Below are 11,188 nucleotides of genomic sequence, written 5' to 3' on the forward strand. Positions count from 1 at the left end.
TTTCTCTTTTCTATATGTAATCCTCAATCATGGTTGTTACATCAGTCTGTGTAATTCATTTTAAGAAGCAGTCTGCTACTTTAACATGCATCACCATGATTGCATTTGGTCCTTTTGTTCATTTCTTTTTAAATCTAGCCTTACCCCGTTTTCTCCTAAATCATTAATACTCTCTTTTCATTACCCACCTAGGTAACTTCTTGTCTGTTTGTTTTTTGTCCAGGTCATAGTACCACTGGACTTTATTCCTGCACACTTTACATCTTTAATATATTACATACCTCCCTTCATCCTTTTGTGCTCATCTGTATACTTCTATAACACACTAGCAACACATACAACTTTCACTTTCACAGCAGTAATGAGGTCAGTGTTTGCACAGGAAACATAAGATTGATATCAGACTTCTGTGTAAACATTCACATTCACTGAAAAGAATATCCTCATAGATAGTTCCTGCCCTGCTTCCTCCCAGACACTGTTTTTCATGCTCATATAACACCATGACTACAGTATTTCCTTGTATTCAGTATTCACCAGTAGCCCTCATTATAATACTGTTCAGCTAATGCTCATATTAATGTAATGCCGATAATAGTGTAATACATTAATGTAATGCTTGTAATTAGTATTAGTGCAATATTCATATATTAATCTAATCCTTATTTAATGCTTATATTCTAATATCATGTTCATGTTGAGTGAGGCTAGCAGACTGCTTCTTGCATGATGTACAGTCACATTTTCAGTAAACACTGGTTGATTTTTTGTGTCATATTGCTTCCTTCTAAGCTTCATTCTTTTTAATACCTTCCTTCCACCACCATTCCTGCCCAAGTTGTTCCTTCTATTCTTTGTTGCTTGGTCTTCATCATACACAACTTCCTGTATCTCCCCTCCTTTACACGATAATTTATTCATTTGTTTATTATTTATTTATTTATTATTGTTATTATTATTATTATTATTATTATTATTATTATTATTATTATTATTATTATTATTATTGTTATTATTATTATTATTATTATTATTATTATCATTATTATTATTATTATTATTATTATTGTTATTATTATTATCATCATCATCATTATTATTATTATTATTATTATTATTATCACAATAATTATTATTATTGCCATATTGAAATTATTTCCCAAAATAGAAATAGCAGTATATTTCAAGTATTACTTTATTAAATGCATTTGTTAGAACCACAGAGAATTTGATCCATGTTCTTTCAAATTATATTTTGATGGCTGCTACTTTTGTATGTGCGCTGATGTACTTATTGTGTTTGTGAGACCAGGAAGTAGGGTAATGCTCAGAGTGTTACTGCTGCTAAATTTATATCAACTCCTCTTTTCTCTCTCTCCCCCCTTCATTTTTTTATCTCTCTCACATGGAAATTCCGTGAAAATGACATTTGATTTAGATTCCTTTACTAGTGATTGCTACCAACTTCTTGGTGATACTGTGTAGTTGCATGGCAATCATAGACTTGTCCTCTGCCCTTTAGTGTTCTCCAGGAAGTACAGTGAAATAACCTCAGAGGAATTTATCATGCTGTTTTTATTTATGAAAAGGAACAAACCTGTATTATCAATGTAGTAAGAACCTTGTTGAGTCCATTTTTTCTAAAATTCATCCTTTGCATGTTATGAATCCGTCTGTATCAGTATCCCTATGTGAAATAGGTTAGTGTGATGTGTGTGTGTGAAATGCATGAAATTTCTCGTGTTGCTTGCGACCTGTGTGTAATCTTGAGCAGAAGATGTCTTTGTGTATGTGTACGAAAATTCAATAGCAAACTAACCTCTGCAGCAATATCGTGATATGCTTTCCGTTGATAAGATTAAGGTCATGTCCTGTCGTCAGTCACCAAAATATCCAGCTCGGTCAATCTCACTTCTTCATTTGTGTCATATTTTGTTGAGTTGAATTTCATGTTATGGAAAATCTCATTGTAACATTTATGTTAGGTGGCTATTGGTATTCTTTTATCAACATCAATTCATTGTTCTAGTATTCTGTTCAGAATAACTTAATAATTTGTGAAAACTTGTCATTGGTGGAGCTTGTTTCCTCTGTAGAATTGTATGTGTTTGTCATGATTGTAACAGATTTAGTCTGCAAAACTGTTGTCAAAGAATGAACTTTCCTTATAGATGGAATAGACAGAAGATCAAGTAAACACTTTATTCTGTGAAATGTAGTCTATGGCCTCATCTCAAGGTCCACCTTCTAATGGTCACTGCACCAGTGTGTGGTCCAGTGGACAGTTGACCAGTGGGAGAGCAGGTCGCACATCTTTCTAAAGTTTTCCAGAACTTTAACTGACACCTTTTATAAAAGAAAAAAGAAGATCTCCATTCCATATTACGTGATTTTCTTTGTTCTGATTGCATCATGTTGTAAATCATTGCTTGAAATCATTACCTGTCTTTTTCTCTCTCCCTACCTCCAGCAACGAGAATAGCCTGTCAGAAATATCATGCACACATTAAAGTAAATTTGTGTTTATCTAGCTAAGTAGTAATACATTTTATCACTCTTATGATTGAGGGTGAATTTTTAAGTTGGGATGTCGTTAAGTAACGGGTGTTAAGATATATCATCAGTCATTTCAGGTATTGTAGCACATACGTTTTGTAATGTAGATAAGGTATATGGATACTATTTAAGAGAAATAGAGATTTATTTGAGGTAGACAACTACTGGAAAGAATAGGTGTAGAATGAATGATTTATGTATATGTTGGCCAACTTTATCTCTTATGTAGGGTAACTTTTTCTCTCTGGTTTCTGTGCAAATTATTGCATTATTCCTGTTTTTGATTGGCCAAATAGCAGTCCCTTCCTTGAGTGGATTAATTGCAGAACTTGCCACAAGGACATTGCTTACATTGCTGCCAAAGGTCTTAGATAAAACATGTCCAGAGAAAGTAATATCCTTATCTACATATTTGCAGCTGCATGAGTGGACTCAATACCAATGCAGAATCGTTGTGCCAAATTTAAAAGTGCAGGTCAGTATTGAAGTAACTCTCCAAAGGATGTACACTAGATGGGTAGGCATAGGTGTCGTAGTTCTCTATGTGCTGAAAGTAAAAGGGCAAAAGTGGTGCTAGATTGATAGCAATAAATAGCATTGTCTTCAAGTATGCAGACAAATAATGGGAAGAATTGGCTGAAGAATGTACGTCTCTGGTTTAATATCAAGACATGCTCAAATGTGTCTGCATGCTGATTGCTCTTCTATTTCCACTTTTATGTATTTTAATGCCAAGAGTTAGGTGAGGATTATAGTTTATATTGTACAGCAGGGTATTGTTTTAGATGTAAAGGTAGACATGAAATGTACGATCAGTTAGTAAACTTGTGCAACAGTATCAATGTTTTGCCAGGATGTAAGCAATTATAGAATATGCACGTTCTTGTCCAAAGAGGGTTTGTTTTGTAAGAATTCTGAAGTATTTTTACTTCTAGGCAGCTATTGTACCACTCTATGTATGAATGATATTTGTATGCAATGGGCGTAGTAAGCCAAGTTTTGTTTATTGGGTATATTTTGTGTTATGATATAATACGGGTAAGTTATTGTCAGCATCGAGTATAGGTCTAAGGTTACGAGTGAAGGATTAAGGTAATTAGTGAACTGTAATGGATTACATCATCTTGTGGCTCGAAACTTATCATGCATGCAGCCTGCAGTATCAACTCTGGTCCAGAGGCATTGTTTTTTAGAACCATCTTGCTTAATCCTTTGGATTTTATTTTTTTCATAAAATTTTGATTTCTTAACAATCTTGAAAAGAGTGACCAGTGTAAGGACTACCTCATTTGTGTTCTTAAAAAGAATTTTGTGAAAAATGTTGGACACTGAGACCTTTTAAAACAATGAGTAAGTGGTTGTAGGCATCTGTACAGAAATACAATATGATATTTTAATTAGTTACAGAGATGTTTTGATTTTATGGTAACTTTCTCCATACAGTCTACATAAATTGAATCTGTGACTAGGCTGGAAAGTGCTCAAGTATTGTGACACTGTGCACCTATTCCCTTTATATGTGAGTGAATTGAGTAAAAATCTTTCAGTTTCAATCAGGCAAGATTTGATATGTTTGGGTAGCTGTGAGAATGGCTGGAAGCACAAAGATAGGCCTGAAGAAGAATTGTCAACTGACACCCACCTTGTGGTCTTATGGACCACTACTGTAATTGATAGCTGAACTCATTATCATTGCATGTCATTGTAGCCACAAGATTGCCATTGCAGATTAAGCAGTATTTGTGTAAGGCAGTATTAAGATTACATTGTGTATTAAGCAGAATTAACAGCTCATGATAAGTCAGGTTTGTACCGTAAGGCTCAAAGTGTAAAAACAGAAGAATAAGGCTGTAAAAGTATTACTTGTATGTGCAAGGGTTATGATGTACAATTGTAAATTATCTAAGTTATATAGGATGTAAAGTGTAAAGTGTAAAGAAAAAGGGTTCTGTAAAGTGTATATGCTGTATGACATAATGAAATAGGTATTATTATTATCATTATTATTTTTTGTAAGGTGCAATTTCTGTGACGGACTATTTTGGTTATCTCGACCAACCAAACCAACCAGTCAAGAGTTCTGGAGAATAAATTCTGAAAAAATTGATGTCATTGCTGTGTGTGTGTTTTATCTGTGGCATGTATTGTGCATTAGTCATGACTGATATCCTTGGGCCCATTTGATAAAGACTTACAATTGATCTTATGCTCGATTTATCAAGTGTGACTCAGTGAATCGAGTCTAATATCAATCTCATGATCAGTCTCTATGAAAAGGACCCAAAAAGCGATGTACAGTGCACTCCCGGTATAACGAACATGGTTATGATGAAATTCCGGTAACAATGAAGTAAATATTCAGTATTATCTGCTCTATGTCTTTTATTGTTTATTTGTTCGGTTATAACTAAATTTTGATATAACGAAAGAAAACTGCCAGTTCCGAGGACTTCGTTATAATGGGAGTCCACTGTTTAAGGAACTGTTGAATATGTTCCAAACAAAAAGTACACAAACAGAACTACACCACTGATCCTGTGAGATATGGACTTCATTAAAATGATTTAACTTATAGTGCTAAAACAGATTGAATAGTAAGATGATCATCTTTTGCTAAAATTATTTTTCAAGGAGAGTTTTTAAAGAAGAATGATATGATTCACTGGATATATGTATGATACAGCATGATGTAATGTAGTAATAATCAGGTTGGTACGTGTGTTATGATAAAAAAAAAAGTTGAATTGGAATACTCCCTGTACAGTGTATATGCCAGACCTATGATAACTGGCTTAATACTGTAGCTCTAAGCAGTGCTAAGTACCCAAAGTAGTTTATTTAGCATTTGAATATCAAAAGTGTTCAGATTACCAGGGAAACATTGTGGACAGGAAAGAGAAAAAAATGAGAAGTAACAGGAAAATGAAAGTGAAAGTACAAACAAAGGAATGGGGAAAGTTTGTTAGAGGCAGAGTGTGAGAGAGAGAGAGAGAGAGTCAGAGAGGGAGGGGGAGGGAGAGAAAGGGAGTCATATGGGAGAGAGAGAGCACAACATAGACTGTAAGATGTGACACAAACTTATGGTGATTCTACTTTTCTCAATCAGATATTAAAGTTGTTTGCATTTTGTCATATCCAGTAGTCAACTGCCCAAACGTGACATGCACTGCATGAATCTTAACTTAAAGCACTACATGTATTTACTTTCAATAAGAATTTTAATATTTGATATTATCAGATATCAAAACTTTTAGTAAAAAATAAACAGTGCTGTAAGGACTAGCACAGTGAGAGAAAATGAGTGCTTCCATTGTGCTTGTAGTGCATTGCTATATGTAAACTACATATGAATCAATGAGAAATGGTACTGTAAATACTTTTAAGTACAGTATACTCTTTACTAATGTCCTCCACTGACTTGTACCATAAAATTGAAAATACAATGTACTAGTCCCTGCAATCCTTACATCTGTACAATCTTTATTAGCAATTTGTAGAAATTTTTCGATAGCATGTGAACAATGAGCATTTTTTTCATACATTATGTCCATACAATTATATATACATAATATATACAGTATAATATACTGTATGTATACATATATATATTATATATATCATATATATATATATGCTATATATATTATGTGCACATATTATATATACATATATATATTTGTATACATATATTATAAATATATATTATATATATAATTATATATATACATATATATATATATATATATATATATATATATATATATAATCATTATACATATAAGTATAAAAGCATCAAAAGGGGGAATATACATCTGAAAACGAGGTATCTTATGGGGAATTGATTCCAAAGGGGAAATTTTTTATTCCCCTTAAAGTTTTGACAATGTCTTTCAAAGCCTTATCATTGATTTGGGGTCTCAAGACTATACTCCACAGTATGGCACAGATGGCATAATGTGTATACACTTTTGTAGATTGAGGACTGTCAGTACCATCAATACAATTTAGCAGGGATGCAAAAAATGGGTGTATGATGTTGGATGTGCATAGAAAACGGGTAAGGGGGAATTTAGGTATATCTGCTTTTTCAAAAAAAATACAGTTGTATTTTCTCAATAACACACAGAATTTAATGGTATAAGATGCATTTTGTGCTCTTGTCAGCTAAATTCTGCATTAAGCCCATATTAATGCATGATTTTTCAAAAAGGGCAATATTTGTATTTTGTCTCAATATTTTCATGCTTTTTATCAAAATTCCCCCAAACTATCATTCATTCCGCATTAATTGTTAGATATGATATATATATATATACATATAATACATATACATTTATATACCATACATATATAATTGGTAAAGAGAAAGAGAGAGAGATGACATGATAAATAATATTTTGGGAAAAAAAAGAAAAAATGAGATAAGCAACCTGCCCCGTGTGAGGCTCGAACTCACGACCTTCAGATTATGAGACTGACGCGCTGCCGACTGCGCCAACGAGGCTGCTGAGGAACAGGGAAGCTAATAGCAGATAGGTCGGTGACCCGTTCGCATAATTTACATACATCCGCTTAATGTTTACCAGCTATAGACAGAGGCGAATAGCACCGCTTTGTGTGTTTGGCACATTCTACTAGAAGCTCCTATAGGCTGTTTCTGCTGATGATATGTATAGCACAAACTCTCCACATTTAATAGTAATCATATCAGTGTATATCAAATCCATAAAAACACTCTGAAAAACTTTCAGAACGATACAGTGACTTGTATCTTCCACACCATGGGTTAAAATAACTCTTTTGGCACCCTCAATTCCCATCTATTCTCTTAAAAGTAGTGAATGGATAGAGAGACAATCAGATAAAATTATCAGCGTTCATCCGTGTTATTTGTGGTATTAGAATGATCCATGATTTTTCACGAAGTTCACTACTTGAGTTTTATTACATACTGCTGGTGTTTGTTTTACGCGATATGACAACTTCTTAGAAAAGACAACGCACGGAATACAACTCGTCCAGAACACTTTGTTGCTTACTGGGGGCGCTATTCTCTCATTATTTGATATCAGTGGCTGGACTTTGTACATAATTATTGGGTTTGTGTTAATCAACTTTGCCTAATCAGAAATAAATATGAATATATGAGTGAGTGAATGAAATGAAGTAATCCTATTTTGACGAATTATAAAGAGCGCTCCTTGATTACGACATAATCATAGGGTTTTGTTGGATATTTTTTGAGAATCGTGAGAATTGATGGTAAAGAGACACGATGAGACACACTTTCTTGTAAGTTAGAAGTTATCTTTATTAAAAGAAGAGCCCCCTCCCCCCCCCATAAAATTGACTTGTTTTTCTCAGTTTATCTTAGTGTACTGGAGTACAGAATGCATGCGATTTGTTTTGAACTTTGCTTAGCAGTCAAAAACATATAAAGAGCTAAGATGCCCTTTCGTAATTTCTTATCATAAAGAAAGATATAAAAATTGGTCAAATATTTTCCTTTTGAAATTCTAAGAAATAGTCTGGTGCCAATGAGTGAGTGTTTGTTTGATTGTTTGTTTGTTCAGTTCAGTTCAGTTCAGTTCAGTTTATTTTATTTTAGCACGGAATCTGCTTCAGCCAATGGCTGTTCTTCAGCTAGTCCGTGCCTGATAAAATCACATAATGCATCACCATACATTGTACAATAACAAGCATATCAAATAAACAAAACAAAAATACAATACATTGATTAAGATAACAAAAATGCACACTAATACAAGAAAGTACCCCCCCCCAAAAAAAAAAAAAACACACACAAAACGTTCATCCTCTCCCACCCCCCCCCCCCCCCCACCCCCGGTCCATTCATAACATAATACTGAGTATTCACATGATATATATCTTTATCCTTCAAATATATTTCATGATTATCTCCATTTCAACCTTACACCTAAACAATAACCTTTGTTTGTTTGTTTGTTTTTGTCCGTGGAAGCAGAAACAGTTTCTTGTACATCCTCGGCATGAAATCATTGTCCAGTTCTGATGACCTACCAAAGACATTGAAAAAAAAAATCTGGAGGGGGTTGTAGTTGCAAATCATTAGCAACAACAACAAAAAGAAATATTTCCGCTTTATTCAAGTGCAATGGAAAGAGTTGCGTTTCCATATACAACTCAGCATAAAAAAGAAAGTAAACATTGATTTCCAGTTCATAATTTTCAAAGACGATTTTGATGAAAATCAGTGTATTATATTACAGCATATTAAAGGTAATTTAATTGGATATCAACCTAGTAGGCCAATATAAAGAGAAACTTTACACATGAGTGAACACATTTTGTTTTTATCCTCCATGGCACAAAAGTAAAAATTGAAAAAATCGACATAAATGTCTTTCATTTGTAAATGCCCTTTAAGATAACAATGATAACAAAAGACAAGTTTAACACAATGAGAGACATGAACGACATAGCAAAAGTAAATTTTCGTTCTCTTTATCTCTTTATAACTTCAAACTAAGTCAAAGTGGGAAACTTAAGGGGAGAAAATAAGAATTTTCTCTCAACTCAAACTTCAAATAACATACATGTCACGCATGTAGGGAGTAAGGGCACAAAGATGATTAAATGAACAGAATATTTTTATTTCATTCATTCAATCAATTGATTTAAGAATTCATGAGGCAAATTCAAGGACCAAATTTAATTTACAATCTTTCAAATTTGAGAAATCATTTTAAACTGCTACCATTTTTGTTAATAATGCTTCTTCTCTCATTTCATTTGAATTTGGATTTGACAGAAAATTCTTCATTTCCCTCCATTATTTTTAGCCTTTTATTGATCTTTTGGGCTTCAAAGATATTACAAAGATCATAGGTATATTTTTGCAACTGAATTCAAGCTTTTATTTTGCTTAATTTGTCTTTTGTTCATATTGTTACATGGAAGAGCATTTACGTATGAATGACAACTTGTTCATTCAGGTGTGAGTTTCTTCAATTTGTCTCCCTCTACAAATCTTTCTTTCATTTAACTTGTTCATTTTGTGCAATTTTTACTTTTGTGCCTTGGAAGAGAAAAACAAAGGTGTTTACTCATGTGTAAATTTTTCCTTTTTTATTGACTTACCAAGTTGATAGCCCATTAAATTACCTTTCATATGGTATATAATACATTAACATTTAGCCAAAAATTTTATGAGAAATATAAACTTGAAAAGGTGTTTACTTTCTTCTTTTTTTTTGCTGTGTGCACATGTATTACATCAGTAAATCATCATCAATCTATTCTTCTATCTATCGTTTTTTTAACACATTGAAAGACCCTTAGTCGATGAGAGTATCCTGAATGAATGATATTGTGACATAATTGCACAAAATAAGTTCATATTACAGTACATAGATATCGCGAAAAGAAAGGGAACAAAAATTGAAAAGATTTAGGTCTCAATTTATATGAACATTACTTGATTTGTTTGTATGATTCTACTCCATACATCACAACCAAGTTGATTATCGATTATACATGTAGTACAAAAGGAATCTTGGGGTTTAGCACTTGTTTTTTAGTGGTTTGTTTGCTTGTTTCTTCTGTGTCTAATGAGCTATCATAATAGCTCTCTCTCTCTAAAAAAAAGACAACAAAAAACAAACAAAGAAAAAACATTCTGAAGTGGAAATTATTTTTTTTAAGTCAAAGGGCATAGCGATCTGTCACTGTCTGTAAAGCACATGTCATTATTCAATACTTCATGAAATTCTGCATTAATTTCATAACAATTCATACATTGATTATATGGAGAGTTTAAATGCAAAAAACAAACAACACACAGATATACATTTAGTATTTTTAGCTATTTGAGATAATGGAGATTAGGAGTAAAGTTGCTGAACAGAATGATAAAGAGCTTGCTTCCAAAAGGCGCTAAATTCATTAAAAAATGATGGATTTAGCGCCTTTTTGGAAGCAAGTTCTTCAATATCACAGGATATAGAAAATGATTAAAATGTGTGTGGCAATCTTAATAAATTGTTAAAAGAACATTTCTTGTTTGTATTTTTCTCTACTTGATGACTTTACTTTTAAAAAAATCAAAATGGGGACTATCTGTTTTTGCATTTAAACTCTCTATACATTGGCGGCAAAAGAAAAAAAAAAGAGATACGCAACCTGCCCCGTGTGAGGCTCGAACTCACGACCTTCAGATTATGAGACTGACGCGCTGCCGACTGCGCCAACGAGGCTGCTGTATGCTGTCATAGCCCTCTATTCGAGGGAGTTCTGTTGACATCTGCCACAGTTTTTCCCTATTATATGAACTTGGAACTTTCTGTTGACGTAGGCCTACTGCTGTTTTATAAGTACGATAACGTTTTTTCTTTCGGAATTTTGGATAGCTCGTTGCTTGAGACATTTCGGCAAAAAAATTAACATACATCTTCAAAAGCGCACAATATACAATGCGGGGGCGGATCCAGGAATTCTGTAAAGGGGAGGCGCCTTTACAAATTTAAAGGGGGCGCACGCACCCCCATTTTTCTTTTTATTTCTTTTGTTTTAACAAAAAATAAAGAAGGGGCGTCTGGATCCGCCACTGCAATTGGTAATCAAAAAAAAAAAATCCTATAGTAGTCATCTA

The 11,188-nt window shown here is 33.2% G+C and overlaps 2 non-coding genes across 2 annotated transcripts; both read right to left on the bottom strand.

The window, feature by feature from the left end:
* Positions 1 to 6,987: 6,987 nt before the first annotated feature.
* On the bottom strand, positions 6,988 to 7,060 carry Trnam-cau (transfer RNA methionine (anticodon CAU)). Its single transcript has one exon. It is a non-coding gene; the product is annotated as a tRNA-Met (tRNA).
* Positions 7,061 to 10,720: 3,660 nt separating this feature from the next.
* On the bottom strand, positions 10,721 to 10,793 carry Trnam-cau (transfer RNA methionine (anticodon CAU)). The gene has a single exon. It is a non-coding gene; the product is annotated as a tRNA-Met (tRNA).
* Between the last annotated feature and the right edge of the window lie 395 nt (positions 10,794 to 11,188).

Source organism: Diadema antillarum, unplaced genomic scaffold (genome assembly GCF_040938485.1).
Source record: "Diadema antillarum isolate AM-2024a unplaced genomic scaffold, OU_Dant_1.0 seq00000696_RagTag, whole genome shotgun sequence".
NCBI lineage: Eukaryota > Metazoa > Echinodermata > Echinoidea > Diadematoida > Diadematidae > Diadema > Diadema antillarum.